The sequence below is a fragment of the Bos grunniens genome, chromosome 1 (genome assembly GCF_055505025.1).
Source record: "Bos grunniens cultivar Pamir isolate PY7600 chromosome 1, Bosgru_T2T1.0, whole genome shotgun sequence".
Classification (NCBI taxonomy): domain Eukaryota; kingdom Metazoa; phylum Chordata; class Mammalia; order Artiodactyla; family Bovidae; genus Bos; species Bos grunniens.
Genome location: NC_141165.1, coordinates 54,188,118 through 54,213,725, shown reverse-complemented (window position 1 = coordinate 54,213,725; position 25,608 = coordinate 54,188,118). Strand labels below are relative to the sequence as shown.

Here is a 25,608-nt window from a genome sequence, read left to right as displayed (position 1 = left end):
GGTTTGCCATTCCCTTCTCCAGGTGATCTTCCTGACCCAGGAATTGAACCCACATCTCCTGCATTGGCTGTCAAATTCTTTACCACTTAGCCACCAGGGAAGCCTACACACACACACACACAGACACAGAGGAATATAATTGTTTAATTTATTAAACAATTAATTTATTAATTTATTAAATAATTAAATTCCAGTATATATATATATACACACACACATATATGTATTTTGTATATATATATATATATGTGTGTATGAGTGTATATATATACACATATATATATGTGTGTGTGTATATATATATAATCATTTTCAGTATTCTTTTGATTTGTTTTTAATCTCAGAAATAAATGTTCACCTCCCAAAATTTGATCAGGATTTCTTTTTTTCATTCTTAGTAAAATTGGGAGTATAGATGATTTACTGTAGTGTTGTGTTAGTTTCAAGCATATAGCAAAGTGATTCTGTCATGTAGGTATCTATTATTTTTCAGATTCTTTCCACATATAGGTTATTGTAGATTATTGAATAGAGTTCCCTGTTCTACATAGTTCAGTTCAGTTGCTCAGTTGTGTCTGACTCTTTGCCACCCCATGGACTGCAGTACACCAGGCCTCCCTGTCCATCACCAACCCCCAGAGTTTACTCAAACTCATGTCCATTGAGTTGTTAATGCCATCCAACCATCTCATCTTTTCTTGTCCCCTTTTCCTCCTGCCTTCAAACTTTCCAAGCATCTGGGTCTTTTCAAATGAGTCAGTTCTTTGCATCAGGCAGCCAAATTATTGGAGTTTCAGCTTCAACATCAGTCCTTCCAATGAACACCCAGGTCTGATCTTTAGGATGGACTGGTTGGATCTCCTTGCAGTCCAATGGACTCTCAAGAGTCTTCTCCAACACCACAGTTCAAAGGCATAAATTCTTTGGTGCTCAGCTTTCTTAATAGTCCAACTCTTGTATCCATACATGACTACTGGAAAAACCATATCCTTGACTAGACAGACCTTTGTTGGCAAAGTAATGTCTCTGCTTTTAAATATGCCGTCTAGGTTGGTCATAACTTTTCTTGCAAGAAGTAAGTGTCTTTTAATTTCATGGCTGCAGTCAACATCTGCACAGTAGGTCTACATAGTAGGTCTGTGTTAATTATTTTATATATAGTTGTATATGTATGTTAATTCCAAACTCCTAATTTATCCCCCACTCCTCCACCCTACCTTTCATCTTTGGTAAACATAAAACTATCTTCTAAGCTTGTGATCAGGAATTTGAAGGTGAAGTATCTAAACAAAAAGAAACAAAAAATATATAAAGTTACATTTGTATTTCTCATAAGATACCTGTTATCTGCATAGCTTAAAAAAAGGTATTTGTTTCTGATCAACCTTATCCCTTTTAACCAAAGATAGATATGGCATTTCTCAGTTTATGGTAGGGGAAAAAAAAAAAGCAGTATTCTCAGCCAATTGTCTTTAATTACTTTCAAATGAAATTGCATTAAATTTTATTTTACATATATATATAAAACAGATGGATCAAATACATCAAATATTGTTTTTGTTAAAATCGTGTGAATTCTTAGCTAAAACAATGATATTTTTAAGTGACTAAACCACCACACCACTGAGTTCACTGAGCATGAAAATTTATTTTTAAATACTTTCAGAGTTTATATTTCTAAACCAGGAATTTACATTCATAGTTGAAAGTTCTCAAAGTTTTTGCAACAAAGATTTAAGGCATTCTGACAAAGAACAGTCCCTAGAAAATATGGTTACATATTTTATTTTCGAACAACATAAAACTTTCAGATCACTGCACAACTACCAGTTCCTTCACAAGGAATGTTTTCTGCAGGAAGATTTCCTCTGCAATAGAATTTCTGAAAACCCTGTTTTGAAGTCTACAGAAGACTCTAAAGATAAAGCTTGGCTTTTTCAATACAGACAGGAAATTTAACTGCTTAGGTGCAAAGTTTTTAAGTGGAAAGTATATTATTTAGTGATCCTGATATAAAAACATATGAATGTAGTCACCAAGAGCAATAAAAAATATCAATAGTAAGTGAAGTAATGTTGTAAAAACTGAGGTAGAAACACTATTTCTGAAAGATATCATCAGCAACAGAGCTAATGTATTAAAGTCATGTGGCTATTCCTGGCATTTGGGAATTAGGGTGAAGATAATAAACTGTAGTTAGAGGAGGCACTTTGTTTTAAGAATAGCATTTTCCAAATTTCGTATTTTAATAAATGTCTTTTCTTCCTTGGGGGGAACAAAACTTCTTTGAAAATTAAGGTTTTGTACTATGCTCATAGGGAAATACATAATTGACTAGGACAAAGGCAAAATATGTTTCTAACAGAAATATAACATATATTTTTTGAGCTGTTTTTGTTTAACTGGGTGCTCCTACTATTAAAAATTATAGAAGTTTCATATATTACTATGAAAATTTGCAAGTGAGGTCTAAGATTATACTGAAATAATCAGTAAAGATTTTGCAGGTTTTGTCTCCCAAAAAATAAAACATGACTTTAAAAAAGAAATATCAAAAATATACAGAAGAGTTAGGATACGTAGGTTTTTAGGTACTTCCCTTTATTTTAAACTAATTCACTATTTGACCTTCTGCAAATGACTACATTTTTAGAGGAGAGTGTTTTTCATATTAAATGTGTATACTTAAAAAAAAAAAAAAAAGAACTGTTTCAAGGGCTGCTGTTATAGAAATTAAATTAAAAGTTAAAGTGGTCAACCTACCTGACTTCAGGCTCTACTACAAAGCCACAGTTATCAAGACAGTATGGTACTGGCACAAAGACAGAAATACAGATCAATGGAACAAAATAGAAAGCCCAGAGATAAATCCACACATATATGGACACCTTATCTTTGACAAAGGAGGCAAGAATATACAATGGATTAAAGACAATCTCTTTAACAAGTGGTCCTGGGAAAACTGGTCAACCACTTGTAAAAGAATGAAACTAGAGCACTTTCTAACACCATACACAAAAATAAACTCAAAATGGATTAAAGATCTAAACGTAAGACCAGAAACTATAAAACTCCTAGAGGAGAACCTAGGCAAAACACTCTGACATACATCACAGCAGGATCCTCTATGACCCACCTCCCAGAATATTGGAAATAAAAGCAAAAATAAACAAATGGGACCTAATTAAACTTAAAAGCTTCTGCACAACAAAGGAAACTATTAGCAAGGTGAAAAGGCAGACTTCAGAATGGGAGAAAATAATAGCAAATGAAGCAACTGACAAACAACTAATCTCAAAAATATACAAGCAACTCCTACAGCTCAACTCCAGAAAAATAAATGACCCAATCAAAAAATGGGCCAAAGAACTAAATAGACATTTCTCCAAAGAAGACATACAGATGGCTAACAAAAACATGAAAAGATGCTCAACATCACTCCTTATCAGAGAAATGCAAATCAAAACCACTATGAGGTACCATTTCACGCCAGTCAGAATGGCTGTGATCCAAAAGTCTACAAGCAATAAATGCTGGAGAGGGTGTGGAGAAAAGGGAACCCTCTTACACTGTTGGTGGGAATGCAAACTAGTACAGCCACTATGGAGAACAGTGTGGAGATTCCTTAAAAAACTGGAAATAGAACTGCCTGATGATCCAGCAATCCCACTGCTGGGCATACACACTGAGGAAACCAGAAGGGAAAGAGACACATGTACCCCAATGTTCATCGCAGCACTGTTTATAATAGCCAGGACATGGAAGCAACCTAGATGTCCATCAGCAGCTGAATGGATAAGAAAGGTGTGGTACATATACACAATGGAGTATTACTCAGCCATTAAAAAGAATACATTTGAATCAGTTCTAATGAGATGGATGAAACTGGAGCCTATTATACAGAGTGAATGAAGTAAGCCAGAAGGAAAAATACCAATACAGTATACTAATGCATATATATGGAATTTAGAAAGATGGTAACAATAACCCTGTGTACGAGACAGCAAAAGAGACAGTGATGTATAGAACAGTCTTTTGGACTCTGTGGGAGAGGGAGAGGGTGGGATGATTTGGGAGAATGGCACTGAAACATGTATAATATCATATATGAAACGAGTCGCCAGTCCAGGTTCGATGCACGATACTCGATGCTTGGGGCTGGAGCACTGAGGTGACCCAGAGGGATGGTATGGGGAGGAAGGAGGGAGCAGGGTTCAGGACGGGGAACACATGTGTACCCGTGGCAGATTCATTTCGATATTTGGCAAAACCAATACAATATTGTAAAGTTTAAAAATAAAATTAAAAAAAAAATAAAAGTTAAAGTGATTCTAAATGTTTATTTGTATTTTATTGCATATTTTTTACATATTTCCAGATATTATGTGCAATCCAGTTGTCATTTAAAAATAATATCTCTGGAATATCTTTTCCTATTATTTCATCAGATCAATACTTCCATCAAACTTTTGGCAATTCTGCTCCCCCAAAATTCTCTGGTAAACATATTTCCCCATTTTGGTTTGTCTCCCACATTACTTACAAATTAATCTAAAATTACCACTTAATCATATCAAAATTTACTTAAAATGTCTGCATGATTCCTTCTTTCACAAGATAAAGTGTGAATTGCTTATCCTAGCAGTCAGAAGTTCCAATATTTGATTCCAACTTCTACTTCAGTTAATGCATCTCATTTTTGTCAATGCCAAGGTGTGAAAAGAAACTGGTACTGAGGTTACTCACACTGGAGTAAGTAAGTAGGCTTCTCACCCACAAGTGGTGCTAGCCAATCAAACCTTAAGGCTTTCTTGAAGCCTAATGGTATCAACATCTCTACGTGCTTGAAACACAGGAAGGACCTCCTCCTAAATTCAGTGGGACTATCTGTCAATCTTTTGGGGCTTTGTAATTTCCCTGCTCAGACCTTCCTTCCAAGCTGGGTTCTACTAGAATGCCCTTTGAATTCTCCCAGTATCAAGAAACATAAGGGAAGTAAATATGAAAAGTTACATCTCCATGAATCATTTCTAAAACCTCCCATTTGGAATTAAGCTTCTCTCTTAAACATTTTATTACCACTTTGTATTATAGAACTTACTACAGTATTGTTTCACATTCTGAATATACAGTGACTTGTGTGTCTCTTTTATTGTGTGTGTGTGTGTTTGTCACTTATTTGTGTCTGACTCTTTGTGACCCCATGGACTGTAGCCCGCCAGACTCCTCTGTCTGTGGGATTCTCCAGGCAAGAATACTGGAGTGGATTGCCATTTACTTCTCCAGGAGATCTTCCTGACCCAGGGATTGAACCCAGATCTCCTGCATTGCAGGCAGATTCTTTACCATTTGAGCTATAGTGAAGTCCACAATTTTCTCCTTTATTAAGAGAAATATAAAGCAGGGCTCATGTTTTATTCATCCTTTGATTTCACACAGTGCCTGGAACTATGCCACTTTATGACAGACAGAGTATACATTTTGTTCAGTTGTTTGGAAGGCAGGATAAACATGCATTCACACATAATTGCTATATAAAATTCTGAGGCCAAATTAAATTTTATACCTGTATATAAATGACTAACTTGGTTTTTGAAAGTGAAGTCACTCAGTGGTGTCCGACTCTGCGACCCCATGGATTGTAGCCTACCCAGGTTTCTCTATCCATGGGATTTCCCAGGCAAGAGTACTGGAGTGGGTTGCCATTTCCTTCTCCAAACTTGGCTCTTATACTACTTACTTTCCAGTTATGTTTAAAAGTTTTACAATAATGAGAATCATTGTATTTTTTATGAATTCTTACTGGAAACTAGAGAGAGTTATTTATTTACACATGTAAGTGTAAATTGAACATTTTCTTCTATTAAACTTTGAATTTATTTCTGCTACAGATACTCTGAACTTCTTGAATGCTAATTATTTATATATCTCTTGTGTCTTAAATTCATATTCTTTATGTCCAAATTTTCCAGTGCTACTGCTTATCAGAGTTTTTGGCACCTGGTCAATGCTATCAAATAGTGGAATAAATGGAGGATGACTTGTATACAATTAAGACATTTTAAATTTTTTAAAGAAAGAGAATAGTGAATTAAGGAGATAAAAGTTATCCCTAAAAATATTTAAATCTGTTTATGATTGCCCCATTGATGCAATTTGCTCAGAAAAAAAGCATGAAATCATTTTAAATGAGTCACCTGTCAAATTATTTAAAACAATAAAATATGCATATTTCTAAAATATCTAACAGTCAAGTGAAAACAATGTTTGTAAAATTGTTCAATTTACATTACCACAGTTTGACATGGGCACTTATTGGAAAGTATAACAATGTATGGCTCTTAATACTATTAATAAGTTTCATTAATAGGGTATTCATTCCAATCAAAATTATTAAGGTATTCATAACTATTATCATCAATCAGCTAATGTAGCAGCTAACCTGAAATGAATTTGCTTGTCTCTACTTTGTTACTAGAAGCTAGAAGAATACAGCATCATAAATACTACTATTATTAAAACTCTTACTGGTAGTATCAGCAGGGAGAGTGTGAAGAGGCCAGAGGACTCAAGTAACACACTTCAAGAGAAAGTGCTCCTTAGATCATGTAGACATGTAGACAGATACTAAGCCAAGGTGCTGCTATGATTCATAGCAAAATCTGGTTACTTATAATTGTTAGTTTGACATGATGCATTGATAATTCATTCTTAAAGATGATTTGAAACAGTATAGGTTATGTGATGTGCATCACTCAGTCGTGTCCAACTCTGTGAACCCATGGACTGTAACCTGCTAGGCTCCTCTGTCCGTGAATTCTCCAGGCCAGAATACTAGAGTAGGTAGCTATTCCCTTCTCCAGGGCATCTTTGCAACCAAGGGATCAAACCCAGGTCTTCCTCACTGCAGGAGGATTCTTTACCTCTGAGCTACCAAGGAAGGCAATATAGGGTGTATCAATTACCTATTGCTGCATAGAAAACCACTGCAAATCTCAGTGGATTAAAATAAAATTATTTAACTTGCTGTGATTTTATAGTTCAGAAATTTGGATTGAATTTAGCTGAGCAAGTCTTCTGCTGATAATCTCTGTCTGGGGTTACTCACAATACAGTCACTTAGTCTATTGGTCTCAGGGATCTTAGCAGGACTGCTTGTCTCTATGCTGCATCAGTCCCACCTTCCAGTAGTTGAGGCTTCCTCAAATGGAGTTGAGGGAACAACAAAGGCTTACTCCCAATGCATAGATGATAGTCTCAATGGCAAAGCAAGTTACCTGTTTAAGCCAGAGTCAGTGTTAGGGTTATATTGTTACATGGACATAGGGAAATGTGATCCTTTAGCCATTATTATAACAAGTCATAAGTGAACTTTTTAGATAACATCTTCTGAAAAAAATTATTTTATACTACATTACAGAATATTTTTCAGAAGTGAAATTTAATAAAAAGCATTTATATGTAATTTGTAAAATTGTATTCTGCAGATATCTTTAGCAAAAGCATCTTTAAGTATACAAAGCAGTCATTGAATTACATCGCAATTTAATCACAATCTTTTGGCATTTATTGCAGAAGACAGTAAAGATAAGATACACATATTTATAAATAATTGTTTCAAAGATTAATGCATCAACTTCAGTTAAATTTTGTCAAACTTCAAAGAAAGATTATTTAAGAAATTATTTCAACAATAAGTTGCAATTAATTTTTCTTTGGGGATATAGCAAGTTATCAAAATGTTAGGTTACAAATTAAATATCTGAAATCAGATATTTGAAATTTGATTAAAAACTGATGTTTTAACAGTTTCAAAGTATTCCTCAGGTAAGCTTGGCAGATAAAATACAGGATGTACAATTAAATTTGAATTTCAGATAGAAAATGAATATTTAATTACATTTCCCCAATATTATAATATTAATTAAGCATCCTGCTGCTAAGTCACTTCAGTCATGTCCGACTCTGTGCGACCCCATAGACGGCAGCCCACCAGGGTCCCCTGTCCCTGGGATTCTCCAGGCAAGAACATAACATTGTATGGCAAGAAGACCTGTTTCTACAAGTCAATTCTTCATGGAGCTCAGAGGAGCAGGCAGAAATATCTTACCCACAGTCAACCACTCGTGCACACACATATGCACACTCAACCACACACACATACACACATGCATCCTCTTGAGAAAATTTTAAATCCTTACAACTTTTTGAGGCTTTATAGTATAATTGCTGCCACTGCTGCTAAGTCGCTTCAGTCGTGTCCAACTCTGTGCGACCCCATGATGGCAGCCCATCAGGCTCCACCGTCCCTGGGATTTTCCAGGCAAGAACACTGGAGTGGGTTGCCATTTCCTTCTCCAATGCATGAAAGTGAAAAGTGAAAGTGAAAAGTGAAAGTGAAGTCGCTCAGTCCTGTCTGACTCTTAGCGACTTCATGGACTGCAGCCTACCAGGCTCCTCCGTCCATGGGATTTTCCAGGCAAGAGTACTGGAGTGGAGTGCCATTGTCTTCTCCGAATTAAGCATTCTATATTTTGTTAAATCTGGTAAGCTTTAGATCAAGGCATTAGTTTTATTAATAAAAGGATTTATTTCATCCTCCTTTAAAGAGATAATGTAAGAGTGAAAAGTCACTCAGTCATGTCTGATTCTTTGCGACTCCAGAATACTGCAGTGGGTAGCCTTTTTCTTCTCCAGGGGATCTTCCCAACCCAAGGATTAAACTCAGGTCTCCCACATTGCAGGTGGATTCTTTCCAAGCTGAGCTACCAGAGAAGCCAAGAGATGATGTAATGAAAGTTATTATTTAGGTGTACTTGATAAAGGAGACTTGGCCATGAGAAAATCATATATCCTTTTGTGTTCCAGAAGTCTATTAATAGTACTTGACAGGGCATGAGACCACAAGGCAGACATGTATGTAAATGAGATTCTTTTTGGGTAGTATACTTTTCTAATCAGGGCTGGTTGTTCATACCACAAATGATTTTATTCATAACTGGGGTTAAATACCTCATATCCACTGATAATGTTTTACATATGTGGTCATGAAAAATTATCCAGAAAATTTGTAGCATTGTCTCATTTTAAAATTCACATTTACTTGAGATATTTTAACATCTTTATTAATCAATTCACATAGCTAAGAAATAAGTAGAATGTTTGAAATTAAAGTAGCATCATTAAGTATGATTTTTTTTAGGAATATAGAAACTTCCTATAGTAGATGAATGACCAGGGGAGAGAAAGAAGGAAATAAAAAATTAAGTCTATTTCATCAATCAGATCATAGTTGGAAAGCAATAATTATTTAAAATACTAATTCCCTGGTGGCTCAGACAGTAAAGCGTCTGCTTACAATGAAGGAGACCCTGTTTCGATCCCTGGGTTGGGAATATCTCTGGAGAAGGAAATGGCAACCCACTCCAGTACTCTTGCCTGGAAAATCCCATGGACGGAGGAGCCTGGTCAGTCTATGGAGTCGCAAAGAGTCGGACACGACTGAGCGACTTCACTTTTTCACTTGCACTTTCACTCCCAAAATAGCTCTCCCTCTTTCTCTTTCCACCCCATATATACATATGCTAGAATATACAATATATTAAACATGTATCACCTGTATATTATTAAATACTAGGTTAGTATAATACAAAGTAAATAATTCCTTAAGATGAATAGCAACAAGGAACATTTTATCTAGGTATATTGATGATTATTTTTATAGTACAGGGAAGAGTTATATTTAAATAATAAGCTTATATTAACTTACATAATTTACCTAAAATACCCTCATGTATTAAAGCAAGATAAATTGCAGTGCCCTTTTCCCTAGGCCTATTTCACAGATTCAGGAAAATGCTTCTTAGTGAATTTGAAATATAGACTCCTTGACTAAAATAAAAGTTTTGAAATATATATTATTCAGACTACCATGACAAAATATCATAGACTGTGTGCCTTAAATAATGGAAATTTATTTTTTCATGATTCTTTCAACTGAAAATCTAAGATAAGAGTGTCAACATGGTCAAATTTTGGTACAAGCTCTCTTCCTGGTTTGCAGATGGCTAACTTGTTGTGCCCTCAAATGGCAGAGAGAACAGGTTCTCACAACAATCTCTACCCTCATTTCTCTACTTGTAAAGGCACTGATCCCATCAGACCAGGGTTTCTGACCTTCATGACCTCATCTAACCCTAATTACCTCCCCAAAGCCCCATCTCTAAATACTATCACACTGGGAATTAGGGCTTCAACCTAAGAATTTTGGAGAGATATAAACATTCAATCCATAATAAAATGCTACATCCTGTAGAATTCCATTTTATTTAAAAAAATGAATACATCTTCATTTATTTCAGTCTTACTTTTAAAATCTCTTAAGCATTCCATGTATATAATACTTTGCACAATGAATGCTGGATTTACTTTGTTATATTAGGTTTTTGACTTTGAATTTTATCCTCAAAAGAAAGGAAAAAATAAATGGTGGTAGCATCTATGATGGCTAGAATTGTAAGCTTGTTCCTAAAGTGAACCACCTCAGTGGAGACAAAGCCATTCTTTTCACAAAACCTCAGAAAAACAGTTGAGATACTGTTTAAATTAGGCCATGTGTCTGAATTTGAACAAATTTGTTTGTTCATAGGAAAATTGTGCAGTGATTATTGAGGACTAAGTCATATATTTACTCTTAATACAAAAAGATGAAGTACCTAATTTCCACCTAAAACAAATGGGGGACAATTATTGTGTTACCAAAAGAAAGTGATAATTGAATGGTTAGAAGAGAGATCTCTCACATATGGGATAATACCATTTGTTTATTTGATCATCTTAAATTTCCCCAATTTTATAAAATTATTGAATTCTTTATATTTTCTCTCAACAAAAAGAAAAAAATCTCATATAATATTTCATGTTGATTTTTTAAACTTTTATTTCTAGTAATTCTTTTCTTTTTTATATATTTACTGTGAAAATGGGAAAGTCAGTAGGCAAAATAAAAATGTGAGGTATTTAAAATTGTCAGAAAACAGGGGAAAAAAGAATCATTTCTATGTCATTTGATTCATAGCATTGCAGTAACATGTCAAAAAGCAAAACAAAGCTACTCATGTAGGTACTTTTTTTTTCAACAATATAAAGAGGGAATTTATTTATCTGGATGCCTTAAGACTCAGTCTCTTTAATAAGTGGTGCTGGTAAAACTGGTCAACCACTTGTAAAAGAATGAAATTAGAACACTTTCTAACCCCATACACAAAAATAAACTCAAAATGGATTAAAGATCTAAATGTAAGACCAGAAACTATAAAACTCCTAGAGGAGAGCATAGGCAAAACACTCTCCGACATACATCACAGCAGGATCCTCTATAACCCACCTCCCAGAATATTGGAAATAAAAGCAAAAATAAACAAATGGGACCTAATTAAACTTAAAAGCTTCTGCACAACAAAGGAAACTATTAGCAAGGTGAAAAGATAGCCTTCAGAATGGGAGAAAATCTCAAAAATATACAAGCAACTCCCACAGCTGAATTCCAGAAAAATAAATGACCCAATCAAAAAATGGGCCAAAGAACTAAACAGACATTTCTCCAAAGAAGACATACAGATGGCTAACAAACACATGAAAAGATGCTCAACATCACTCATTATCAGAGAGATGCAAATCAAAACCACTATGAGGTACCATTTCATGCCAATCAGAATGGCTGCGATCCAAAAGTCTACAAGCAATAAGTGCTGGAGAGGGTGTGGAGAAAAGGGAACCCTCTTACACTGTTGGCGGGAATGCAAACTAGTACAGCCACTATGGAGAACAGTGTGAAGATTCCTTAAAAAACTGGAAATAGAACTGCCTTATGACCCAGCAATCCAACTACTGGGTATAGACACCAAGGAAACCAGAAGGGAAAGAGACACGTGTACCCCAATGTTCATCGCAGCACTGTTTATAATAGCCAGGGCATGGAAGCAACCTAGATGTCCATCAGCAGATGAATGGATAAGAAAGCTGTGGTACATATACACAATGGAGTATTACTCAGCCATTAAAAAGAATACATTTGACTCAGTTCTAATGAGGTGGATGAAACTGGAGCCTGTTATACAGAGTAAAGTAAGCCAGAAAGAAAAATACCAATACAGTGTACTAATGCATATATATGGAATTTAGAAAGATGGTAATGATAACCCTGTATGTGAGACAGCAAAAGAGACACAGATGTATAGAACAGTCTTTTGGACTCTGTGGGAGAATGAGAGGGTGGGATGATTTGGGGGAATGGCATTTAAACATGTATAATATCATATATGAAATGAAAAAATAATTATCTGAGCTAAAATAAAAAAAAAGAAAATGCTTAGTATCTTGCAAAGTTCATATGATTATTTTTAGCATTTGGAACTGAAAATAAAAGTTTTTAAATCTTGTTTCTATTAGAAAGTGATATCAATTTAATAAAGACATACATCCTTTTATATATCAGATACTTACCTGGAAATGAAATACTTTTAATTTTGCAATCTGGGCTCTCCTTTCTATGGCTAATATTGTATAATTTCAATTCTGGTTCTACTTACTAATCCCAGTGGCAGGATTAGAAATTCTTTACAAACCTGACACTAGCAAGAACTGAGGTAGTAAAAGATTAAGTACTGTGGCTGGATGTTCACTTCACTGGTAAGGTTATATATTATATGCCCTGCTAAAGAATATGGTATTCCTGTAGGAAATGAAATGACAGTAAAGATTTTACTCATAGGAGTAATTTTGAGTATTAGGAAATAAATCACTTGACAGTTGTATTGAGAATTGAAAAGTTGAAAAGCATTAATAAATGGGCATAAAGAACAATTTGAATACAGTTGCAGTATCCAAGTATGAAATCTCAGGGAGGACATGATTTTAAACAGTATGGCAAGAAATGGAGCTAAGGGAGGCAGAGTTGATAGTTAATTAAGTTGTTGATGTGTGTTGATGATTGATTAGAAAAGAAATAAGCCATGATATTTTACAAGGATCCTATTTGAGTAACTCTACAAAATGATGGTGCCATTTATTGCAGCAGGCAATTAAAGAAAATGTTTAAGTCTGGGAGAGAGACTGATGGAACTGTTTTTGTTTTGTTTGGCATGTTAATTGTGAGATAGTCATGATCATTCTATTGGAATTGGTAAGTTTTAATAGGATATTTGAATTTGGAACCCAGGTATGAGATTTAGACAAATATAGATTTGTGTGTCATCAGCATATAGCTTATAGTCAACTGATTACACAGAATGAGAAGGGAAGACCAACATGGTCAGACTTTGAGAAATGCTAGTACTTATGGATTGGAATAGTAAAGAAAATAACTAAGAATATTGAGGAAAAAGTATCCAGAGGAAGATTTTTCATAGAAATCAACGGAGGAAAGAGCTTCACAGTAAAGGAAATCATAATCACAAACTATTCCTACTACAAATGAATCAATCAAAATCCTTAAAATGATCTGCTGTAGCAAAAAATGTACTTGTTGCTCTCATAGAGTGGGCATTTTTAACACAGGTGGAATGATTTGATCAACCTAATCAAAATTATTTTAGATTGTATGGAGAGAGTGCAAAACCACTTTTTCAAAAGTTTTTAAGGTCAACGAATGAGATCGGACAATAACTAAAAGGTAACAAAGGGTAAGAGAAGAAAGTTTTGAAGATGAATGAAATGTGTGTGATGCAGTGCTCAAATGAAATGCCAAACATTAGTTATGCTTGGAAAGACCTTAAAGAGCAACTGGATGAGGATATTGATTCAAAGTGAAGGGAACGGTCTTTCTCAAAGGAAAGCAGGTTGCCTCCTTTGATATCCAAACTGCATCAGTAACAGAAGTACAGGAAAAATGGCATGATTCATGGCACTGACAGCTTTCTGTGGCCATGGAGCAACCAGAGCTAGAAGGACCTTGGGAAGTATATGGCAACTTTGGGGAACAGTGGGAAGGCAATCCAGGCTTCAAGGAACAGTGTAGCCAAGGTATCAGAAGACACAGCAAAGAATTAGAAGCTTCAGAGGACAGAGATCAAGAAGTGGCAACAAAAATAACAGATTCTAAGACAGAAGCAGAGTTTTAATAATGCATTTGGACTGTAATTTGAAGCAGAGGATTTATGTGGCAAAAAAAGAACTATGTTCAACAACATGGAACTGAACATTATTTTTCGTACAAAGTTAAAAGCACATTGTATTTCCTTCCTGACTTCTAGCCCACTCCCCCTCTCTTTGAGAGAGACAAGCTTCATCTAAATTATTTCACCTGATTGATGACGGTCATTTATAACTTTATTGCTACTTCTGTCTCAGGTGTTCCTTTGGAAAAGGTATATGGATTTATTACATATTCTAATATATTGTCTATTGATTATAAAATAAAGTCAAGCATGTATCCTCTGATACTGTTTAAGTTGATTTGTCTTTATACTTAAAAATGTCTCTTAATAGTAGGCTTCCAGTTGACTCAGATGGTAAATAATCAACCTGCAATGCAGGAGACCTGTGTTCGATCCCTTGGTCTGAAAGATCCCCTGGAGAAGGAAATGGCAACCCACCTCAGTATTCTTGCCTGGAGAATTCCATGGACAGAGGAGCCTGCCAGGCTCTAGTCCATGGGGTTGCAAAGAGTCAGACATGACTGAGCGACTATCACTCACACTCAGAGAAGAGTTGAGAAAGGGGATAATTAATATACTAAATTCCTTGGAGAGAAGGAAGATTAGATACAAATCTTCAGTTATTGAATATATTGGGCTTTTTAAGGGGATGCCATTTTATTAAACTTAGGAACAAAGATGAAAAAAACAATAAATCTGTACATGTAAAGATTGTAAATCAGAATATTTAAGCATGATAGAAAAGGTGATTAAATACGCTTGTCTTCAGAGAAGGCAATGGCAACCTACTCCAGTACTCTTGCCTGGAAAATCCCAGGAACAGAGGACCCTGGTGGGCTGTTGTTGGCGGCAGCAGCAGCAAATGAGTTTGTCTTAGGTTTAAATCTAAAGGAAACAGACATTGAATCGAGTTTGGGGTATACACATTTGTAACAAAGTTTTCAACAAAACTTGTGGCAGAGTGAAAGGGAAGCTGGCTTATTCAGAAGGAGAGACTGAACTGCAATGAAGTTGCACCAAAAGCCTCAGTGGCTGCAACTAGAAACTCCAGAACTCAAGTGGTCCTTCAAAGTTGACATGAATGGAGGCAGCAGCTGCACTATGGAACGAGGTACTAGACAAAGGCCACCCCAAGGAGAGAGAATAAGCTTGGGTAAGATACTTTCCTTTCAGAAGAAAATTTCTGGAGGGAGACTCAGTGGTAAGTCATTAGCAGGCAATGTTGCTGGTAGCCGAGGGAATGTGTCTCATAGTGGAATGGAGTTCTATGTGGCATATAAACTCACTACAGGGATTTAAAATTATTCTAAAATTTCTGGGGCAAGATAGCCATTGACTACCTGAGTTCATTTTTCTCTAGGGCTCATTAAAATGAAGAGAAAAAAAATGTTATGAAGAACTGAAACCCATTCCCACTACTATCAAGAAAGAAATAGAAATATATTTGGTGACTCAGACATAAATGTTTGTGGATTCTGGATGGCTCAAAAGGCAATGTGTAGGCCTTTAAAAAATGAATTGCTATTTTTGGTATACATCATAGTATACATCAGCTTTTATCATTATCTTGCCAGAGTTTCCTTTTTTTTTTTTTTTAAGAATAAGAACAAAGCTATCATATGTCTTCAAGAATCTCTTATACAGACCAGACTGTGCTACTTAAAGAAAAAAAAAAAATATTCCTTTTGGCAAACTGTATTTGTCCCCTAGCAACTTAGGAGAAAAACTCACTCTCTACAACAGGAAGACTCTGAGCTATACTTGAAGCATCATGATGTTTATACACACCTGAGGGGGAAACCTAAAATGAACATAGTATCACTGATAGGCGGCAACACCATGAAACAGATAAATTTTCAAGCCATAAGAAGAGAAAATAATATAGGGTGCCTCAATGGGCAAGGAAGAAAGCTGGAAATGCAAGATTTTAGTGAGCATCCTATGAGACCTAAATTAGATTAAATAAAGAGACTGAGTAAAATAAATCAAAGAGGTGCAAGTTATTCTTCTAAAGGCTAGAAAGGTCAAATTTTTAATGCATTTGTTCAAAAAGCATGAAAGATATAAAATAATTTTTGAAGTAGCTTTCAACTCAAGAAACTGAGGGAAAACTCAAAGTAAACATTTTATGCTTCAACAAAGAACTAATAAAGATAAAACTTGAAATAAAACAGAGTAAAATTAAAAGGTACTTGACAATTTATTTAACAAAATATTTAACAACAAAAATACAGACACTTCTGGGTAATGCAATTACACAATTAAAAATGTTTAAAAAAAAACCACTACAGTTTCAAAGATGATAAAGTATTTTAAAGAGATCTTTATGGGGAATTTTTTTTTTTTTAGACATGATTGAACTGAGACTGGATTTGTTTCCCACTTTAAACAAACAAAAATATCCAAAGTATATGAAACATATTTTTTCCTACCGGGTGACAGGCATCTCACGATAGTAATCCTTGAAATAAGGAAAAATAATATGATTCCTAAGATTGTCCCAGCTCTATTCTTGGGGAAAATTTCCATGGGGAAATTCAGGGTCATGCCTTGCTCATCTCCCTGAATTGAGGAGACACAGTACAGAATTCAGGAAGATCAGGGTTGCTAAAATTCATCAGGCAGAATTCCAGAGAGGAGAGAGTTACACAGAGAGGGAGTACCTAAGACCTTCAGAGAATTTTCCTCATGACTTCATCTGAATCAATACTCAGGCACACTCATGAGGAATAATCTCATGAGTGGAAAGACTCCTGGAAATAAATAAGCAGAACAACCACTGATAATCACACAGAGCTGAAAATAGTTCATGTTCTGAACAACCAGAGTAGGAAGTTCTGCAAATACATGGGACATCAGGTAGATTTCTCAGTAGTGGGTCCAAATTAACCATGGATTAAAGGCTGTTTTGGGCTCATCCAACATAGCATAAAGAAAATCAAAAGCATCAAATTGTTTCCAAGTACCTAAACTGAATCCTAGAACAAAATCCAAAGATATTTCAGAGAACACAAAAATTCTTAGACCATTATCTAAAATTTACAATGTCTGATATTCTATAAAAACAAAAAAATTACCTGGAATGTAAAGAAGCATGGGGATATGAATCTTAATGAGAAAAAAATAAATAGAAACAGATCCATAAATAACATGGTGAATAGAATTATTTAACAGTAGTACTAATAAAATAAGAATAATGATGTAGTCTGTTTTCAAATAGTCCTTGTAAAACACAATTATTTCCCCACATTAAATCCTGTGGAAAACCTGGCCAACAATGCACAATTATAGTATGGCTGAAATGAGTGTTACTTTCAAGTTCAGTTGACTGAAATGTCTATAATATTTTGTCATTTAAGGACAAATATTTTATTTTGTCTTTAAATAAAGAGCTTTTTATTGAGTACTTCCTAATGTAATCTAAGTGTGTGGAAGTAAATAATAGTATTTCATAAGGTCTCTTATCATTCTGATAATATTTAAAGACAGCTAATTTAAAACTTCACTTTTCACTAAGTTCAAAACAAGTACCTCAGATATCCAATTATTACTCTCTAAGGCAAATTAATGAACATCACTGTACTTCAAAATATCCTAAAAAGTACAGTTAATCATATGTAATTGACTGGTACAGTTGCACAGCACATATTATATGTGAATAGGAATATCTATTCACCAGCCCTTTAAGGGAAGCCCTGTTTTTCAATTTTGACTTTACCTTTCCAAAATATATCTTGCTTCCTGTGCTAGATTTTAGATCTTCCAATACTTTCTCTGGATTAACATCTGGAGTTAGCCTCCTCAATTCCCATCCCAAAACCAGATTATCAAAATGTCAAAATTATCAAGATTAAATTTGGAATTTGGGCATTACTAATGATTTTGGCCAAAGGCCAAAATTTATGAATAAGAACTTATGAATAATAAGTTTTTAAACTTTATTCTTCATTAGAAATGTTATGAATAGTAAGATACAATACTGAAAAGCTAAAAGTCAAACGATTCTCACATTAAAAGAATTTAGACTGGAGACAAAAACACAGGAATATAAGGATGCCAATGATTATATCAGTGGTTTCTAAATCATCTATGTGGTCAAAAAATGGGTACACACACAGAACACACATTGTATCATACATTCATAGAGTTCAAAAGATGGAATGAAACAGATTAGATGTTTAGGTTTAATTGATGTTAAAGTTATAACTTTTTTACAATTTGAATTTTGTATTACATTGTTTATACATGCTTATATAACAAAAGCTTTTAGATTATTATTTCCACTTAATTTTTTAAGTATCTGAAGAAGTACTAGAAATATGTAGTTATGAAAGAAAATGATATCTTGATATCTGACTTAACACCAATTTTAGTTTACTTAAAAATTCTAATACATGTAATTTGGTTCACTGAAAAATTGTCCAGTCACTCATCTCATTTGTGTATATTAAATGGTTCTATTGAAAAATGAATATACATAATGTGTGAGTTTCAACTGATATATAATCTAAAAGATAATAAAACCGAATTGTAGGTTAAGGGTAGATTATTATGATTAAAAGATAGCATAACATAATTTAGACCAGCCATGTATTTTTCAATTTTAGAAAATGCCTATATAATCTCAAGATTTGGCAAAAGTAATTTTTTTCTAATAAAACAATTGAAATTATTTCCCTTGTAGAAATCACCTATAATGTCTTTAAGATATTATAACAATATAATATCTTTAAGGTATCTTTAAGATATTATAACAACTTTCTAAGAAAACAACTTTCTAAGAGAAAGAATCACATATCAATGCTCTTTAATTTTTTCAAAGAAATAAGGCTGCATTTACATTATTGTATAAAATATTCTGTATTTGGAGATAGTTGCTATAAATTAGAAAAATTATTTTTATTGCATTTAATGTTTGTTAAGCATTTTTAGTACCAAAACTCAGTGTTGAGTCACCTTTTTTCCTCCAGTGCAGCCGTATCTTTCCTGAGGTCTAACAAACATCATTGGGCATTGGCAGGTTCTCCTTCCCTAGTCTTACTGACTGTAGGCAACTGACTCCCTATTGTGTGATATTAAAAGTGAAATAGAAAGACAAAGACTTTCAGCGATAAGATATTAAAATTTAGTAGCAAAGAGAGTGTGTTTGTCTCCACCTCACCAAACAAAACAAAACCCATATCAATAGCCGCCACCAAATTTTCTTAACCTTTATTTTAATGTTTTCTTAAATTAAAATTTCTCAACCTATAGATGTTAACCTAGACACTAGTATATTTGTATGTGGCAACACCCAAAGAGGCCTTTATGAATAAACTTCATAAGCCTATTTGTACACAAATCTACCTAGCAACTCTGGAGAAGGCAGTGGCAACCCTCTCCAGTATTCTTGCTTGGAAAATTCCATAGAGAGTTGAGCTTGGCGGGCTACAGTCTGTGGGGTTGTGAAGAGTCAGACACGACTGACTAAGCATGCTATGTAGCAATTCAGATATTGCAAGTGGAATTTCTTCTACTTGATCAAAGGATAAAAGCTGAGTATGCATGATTAAACACATCTCGATATTGAGCTGAACTGACATTTACCTTTTAGACTGATTATTAGTATCAAATATACCTCATCAGACTAGTTTTGCAATTTTTAAGTTACTGGGGACTATAAACTTCCTAGAAGTTTTTGTTGCAGCCTTCTCAAATCACAATTTGCATTACTATTATTCCTATTACTTAAAGGTATTTTGCTGCTGCTGCTGTCTCTTCTGTTGTGTCCACCTCTGTGCGACCCCATAGACAGCAGCCCACCAGGCTCCCCCATCCCTGGGATTCTCCAGGCAAGAACACTGGAGTGGGTTGCCATTTCCTTCTCCAATGCATGAAAGTGAAAAGTGAAAGCGACGTCATTCAGTTGTGTCCGACTCTTCGCAACTCTATGGACTGCAGCCTACCAGGCTCCTCAGTCCATGGGATTTTCCAGGCAAGAGTACTGGAGTGAGGTGCCATTGCCTTCTCCGAAAGGTATTTTACTTACAGGTATTTTATTGAGATCATTGCAGAACTAGGCTTTGAACAGTTAAGGGAATTGTTTTGAAGAAGGGGAAGAGAACAAAAGTATTTCAGTCAAGGGCATGATACATGTAAAGTGCATGATGAAGTATAGGGCATGCACAAGATGATGGAGTATACCAGGCTAGTGCCTAAATTGCTCTGCTGAGGAGAAATACAGGAAAATTTTGGATGGCTTTCAAACTGTTACTTCTTTTCCCTCATGCAAAAATCTGTTCAGTTCCTGTTCAAAAAATCAGCTTATTCTCATCCATTCTCTCTTTTATCCTTTATCCTAAAGAATCCCAGTCCATTCCTTCTAATCTTCGTAGTTTATCTACTGGGTCAGAGTTAAGATGATCATATGAGTTATATTCAAATTAGTAAAATTTGAGAGTGAAGGAGAATGTTACTGATAATTATGTCATTATATCAGGTAAAAATCAGGTAGTTCCAGGACACCTTATTCATCTTGGCTGTCACTGAAACCAGCCCATTAACTTCAACCATACTGTTTCCATATTAGAAGGTATAACAATAGACATACCATGGATCTTACCATCATTCAAAGTAGTCTCACACTTAAAATTTTCATCTCCAATAACTTACTACCGCCTTCTATTTATTATATTTGCTCTCTTATTCCCAGTCCACTCATGTAAACACATTAAACCCAGAAATCCCTATGCCTACTTTCCGTTACTTTAATTCTTTCCTCAAAGAGTGATATGGTTCCCTGTTCAGCAACAGCAGGTTATCAGAACTTCAGAAGCTGTCTTATTTCATTTTCCACTTAGATTTCCATGTTTAAAATGCAAACCCTCTATTTTGGCTCATCCCTACCCCTTGATCTCACTGCTGTAACATTTCCACATGTGTTGGATACATTTTTTTATGATGAGCCTTGGATGAATTGACCCCCTTTTCTGTCTTTATATACTTTACATGTCCCCTGTCCTATGGATTTGATTTTGAGTTCCAAAGCAAGGATAAATACATGTGCTGTATATGTATGTATATTTATTATATATATAAACTATTAAAATTCATGAACACATGACTATGTGTGTGTATATATATGTTTTTATAAACTTTTGGTTTAGTCCAATACACAGCAAGTGTATTTTAAAAAATAGATTTACAGGGTATTTTAAGCTCTAAAGCAAGCACTAGATATAATGAATAAAAATCAATTGGTAAAATAAGTATACCTACACTCATGTTAGAGAGCAATAAATATTCTTAATGATTTACATTTGATGTCTGTGCATTTGCATTTTAAAATTTTGTTCGTGATTATTTTGTCGATTGAATTACCACTTGAAATGAATGCCTTAATTTAATCCTGATCCTAGGAAACAAGTCATTTCATGTTCAAATTAACCCACATTTCACACATTATATTGATTACATTAGAGTTATTAGAGAATTCAATTGTGTATAATAAAAATAGGTCTATTTAATTATAGCAGTTAATGTAGGTAGTATAAGCATCCTAGATGAAAACTTTTAATTGTTCAGTTTAATGTATAATCATCTGTATTGCTTTTGTGTGCATCCAGCTATGTGATTCCTATTGGATCTTTACAGACAAAATCAGATGGTTCCACACATGATCAAGAGAAAAATTTCTAAAGGTATTTAACAATACATTCACTCCAATTCTATGAGCATTGATTAAATATCTACTCTAAAGCTAGCATATCATCAAATCCTGTGTCCTTTATGTGTGTTATAAGAATTATAAAATAATCTAAAGAAAAAACATATAAAAAAACAATCTGGGTAGGAACATACTTGTCTATCCATCCATCCATCTACATAAACACACACACACTTGTTTTTCTTCTTCAATCCATTCACTATATACTAACCAGCTCATAACTTGAGTCCCTTACATTATTTCCATATTGAAAATTATACAATATTTTATTACCAGTAAGTTAGTCTATATACAATAAAGTCCATTCAGATTTCAAATCTTAGCTCCAATTGCTCTAAGTTGCAAAACTTTTATTTCTATTAAATTGGTCCTTCTGTTGAATATTAAACACTGTGGTTTTATTTTTCTCTTTACATTGCACACATACATAAAATAATCTTGACTATATACTTAAATAAGTGTACTAGACAATAATTTTAGAGAATTTTTCTGGGAGGACATCCACTTGAACCCAAATAGCTATGAAGGAATTCATGAGCAGTTCAGACAGTGGTTGGACTATTAAGGATGAATAGAAACATATTAGTAATTGATGTATTGTAAACCAAAAGTCCTATGCTTTAGATGTTCAACAAATAGGATGTTATTTCTTGCCTACTTAAATTATTGAGTGTGTTCCTGATTGGCAGGAGACTTTTCTTCCCTGTGGTAATATAAGAATTCTTTCCATCCTGTCCTACCCAGCCTATAAGTCTTGAGTCCTCTGCATCCAAATGCAAAAGGAATTTTAAAAAATGATGGAGGAAGGCACATCTACTTCTACAAAAACACAGAACACAACACTAGGAGCAACACAACAGCAAAAAATAAGCCTAGGAATGACAGAGACACATAATACTTCAACACACATTGCAATATTCAAAAAACTAAGATTATGTCATCCAGTCCCATAATTTCATGGCAAATAGATGGGGAAAAAAATGGAAACAGAGACAGACTTTATCTTACTGGGCTCCAAAATCACTGTGGATTGTGACTGCAGCCATGAAATTAAAAGACACTTGCTCCTTGGTGGGGTGGAGGGGAACTATGAAAAACTTAGTGTATTGAAAAGTAGAGACATTACTTTGCCAATAAAGGACCAAATAGTCAAAGCTATGGTTTTTCCAGTAATCAAGTACTGATGTCAGAGTTGTAACATAAAGAAGTCTGAATGCTGAAGAATTGATTCTTTTGAATTATGGTGCTGGAGAAGACGCTTGAGAGTCCCTTGGCTGAAAGGAGTTCAAACTAGCCAATCCTAAATGAAACCAACCCTGAATAGCCTTTGGAAGGACTGATGCTGAAGCTCCAATATTTTGGCCACCGGTTACAAAGAGCTGACTCATTGGAAAAAAATCCTGATGCTGGGAAAGATTGAAGGCAGGAGGAGAAGTGGATGACAGAGGACGAGATGGTTGGATGGCGTCACTGACTCAATGGACATGAGTTTGAGCTGACTTCAGTAGGTAATGAAGGACAGGGAGGCCTGGCATGCTGCAGTCCATGGCATCACGAAGAGTTGGACACAAGTCAGTGGCTGAACAACACCACGTTCCACTGACAAGAAATAATCTGGTAGCCTCCTTCCATGAAAAGGATATCATGGATTCTTGGTAGGTAGCTATCAATCTGTGTCACTCCTTGATGTCATCAACTTGATGTCAACTTGTGGATATCACAGTTTAAATATTTGAATAATATTGAAATATTATTCAAATACTACTATTTCAATAATAATATTGAAAAATATCGCTTTTTTTTTACATTCTGCTTTTTTAATGGTTAGTTTTTAAGTCCAGCTATTCTTTGTGTCAGTATTTTGGAGGTAGGAAGTTCAAAGAGAAAGAAATGCAATTGTTTTGTTACATATTAACCACTGTATCTGTGTATAAAAAAAATATTGAAATAGTATGTACCTTAACACCTGTCTGCTTTTGTTACTTTTTAGACAATTAAAACTCCTTGCTGCTGCTTCTCCTAGTTGCCTGCTTCCCAGGTGGCTCAGGGTGATAAAGAACCCACCTGCCAGTGCAGCAGACATAAGACACCTGGGTTTGATCCTTGCATTGGGAAGATCCCCTGGAAGAGGACATGACAACCCACTCCAGTATTCTTGCCTTGAGAATCCCAAGGACAGAGGAACCTGGCAGGGTACAGTCCATAGGATCACAAAGAGTCAGACACAACTGAAGTACCTGAGCACAGCACACGCACACACACACACACACACACACACACACAAATATATATATATATATATATATATATATAACAGGTAGGATTTATTTCCTTTTCAACCTGCTCCTTTTCTCCAAAAATTCACAAGTATGATTGTGTTGTTGTTGTTTAGTCACTAAGTCTTTTTCAACTCTTTTGCTCTTTTGCTATCTCAAGGGCCGCAGCACATGAGGCTTCTCTGTCCTTTGCTATCTCCTGGAGTTTGCTCAAACACCTGTTCATTGAGTTGGTGATGCTATCCAACCATCTCATCCTCTTATGATTGTAGTGTGATGTATATTGCATCTTGATCTGTCTTCAAAAAAAAAGGATAAACTCTTTCTTTCTCCAATAACACATGTTATCGTGGCTGTTTCAGTGCTCTGACTGTATGAGGGGTCTATTCTTCTTGCGTGGTTACTACTTTAAGCAAGGTAAAAATTGTGGAATATTGGCTGTATGCTGTGTAGGCCAGAGGGAAACAGTGACCATTTATATTACAGCCATGTTCTAACACCTCCAAAGTATCTACAACTTCCTTCTTCTGGTAAAAACAAATAACAGAAAGTCAAAATTATATACGCTTTCAGAGTTTACAAAATAGTTTACATGTATCACATCATGTGTCATGCAGAGTATTGTAAATTCAGAAAAATGGAGCAAATACTCTACATTTTCAAACTATCAGATCAGATTAGATCAGATCAGTGGCTCAGTGGTGTCCGACTCTTTGCGACTCCATGAATCGCAGCACACCAGGACTCCCTGTCCAACACCAACTCCTGGAGTTCACTGAGACTCACGTCCATTGAGTCAGTGATGTCATCCAGCCATCGCATCCTCTGTCGTCCCCTTCTCCTCCTGCTCCCAATCCCTCCCAGCATCAGAGTCTTTTCCAATGAGTCAACTCTTCGAGTGAGGTGGACAAAGTACTAGAGTTTCAGGTTTAGCATCATTCCTTCCAAAGAAATCCCAGGGCTGATCTCCTTCAGAATGGACTGGTTGGATCTCCTTGCAGTCCAAGGGACTCTCAAGAGTCTTCTCCAACACCACAGTTCAAAAGCACCAATTCTTCAGTGCTCAGCCTTCTTCACAGTCCAACTCTCACATCCATACATGACCACAGGAAAAACCATAGCCTTGACTAGACAAACCTTTGTTGGCAAAGTAATGTCTCTGCTTTTGAATATGCTATCTAGGTTGGTCATAACTTTCCTTCCAAGGAGTAAGCGTCTTTTAATTTCATGGCTGCACTCACCATCTGCAGTGATTTTGGAGCCTAGAAAAATAAAGTCTGACACTATTTCCATGGTTTCCCCATCTATTTCCCGTGAAGTGATGGGACCAGATGCCATGATCTTCTTTTTCTGAATGTTGAGCTTAAAGCCAACTTTTTCACTTTCCACTTTCACTTTCATCAAGAGGCTTTTGAGTTCCTCTTCACTTTCTGCCATAAGGGTGGTGTCATCTGCATATCTGAGGTTATTG

The 25,608-nt window shown here is 35.2% G+C and overlaps 1 long non-coding RNA gene across 3 annotated transcripts in view; it reads right to left on the bottom strand.

Moving 5' to 3' along the window:
- LOC147379462 (uncharacterized) overlaps positions 1-25,608 on the bottom strand; it is a 138,373-nt gene that overhangs the window by 77,065 nt on the left and 35,700 nt on the right. For 2 of the 3 annotated variants that reach the window (XR_015133187.1, XR_015133188.1), the window contains exon 2: positions 1,218-1,283. The exons of the other annotated variant lie outside the window; for it this stretch is intronic. This is a non-coding gene — a long non-coding RNA (uncharacterized LOC147379462). The remainder of the gene's footprint in view (positions 1-1,217; positions 1,284-25,608) is intronic. 3 annotated transcript variants of the gene reach the window in all.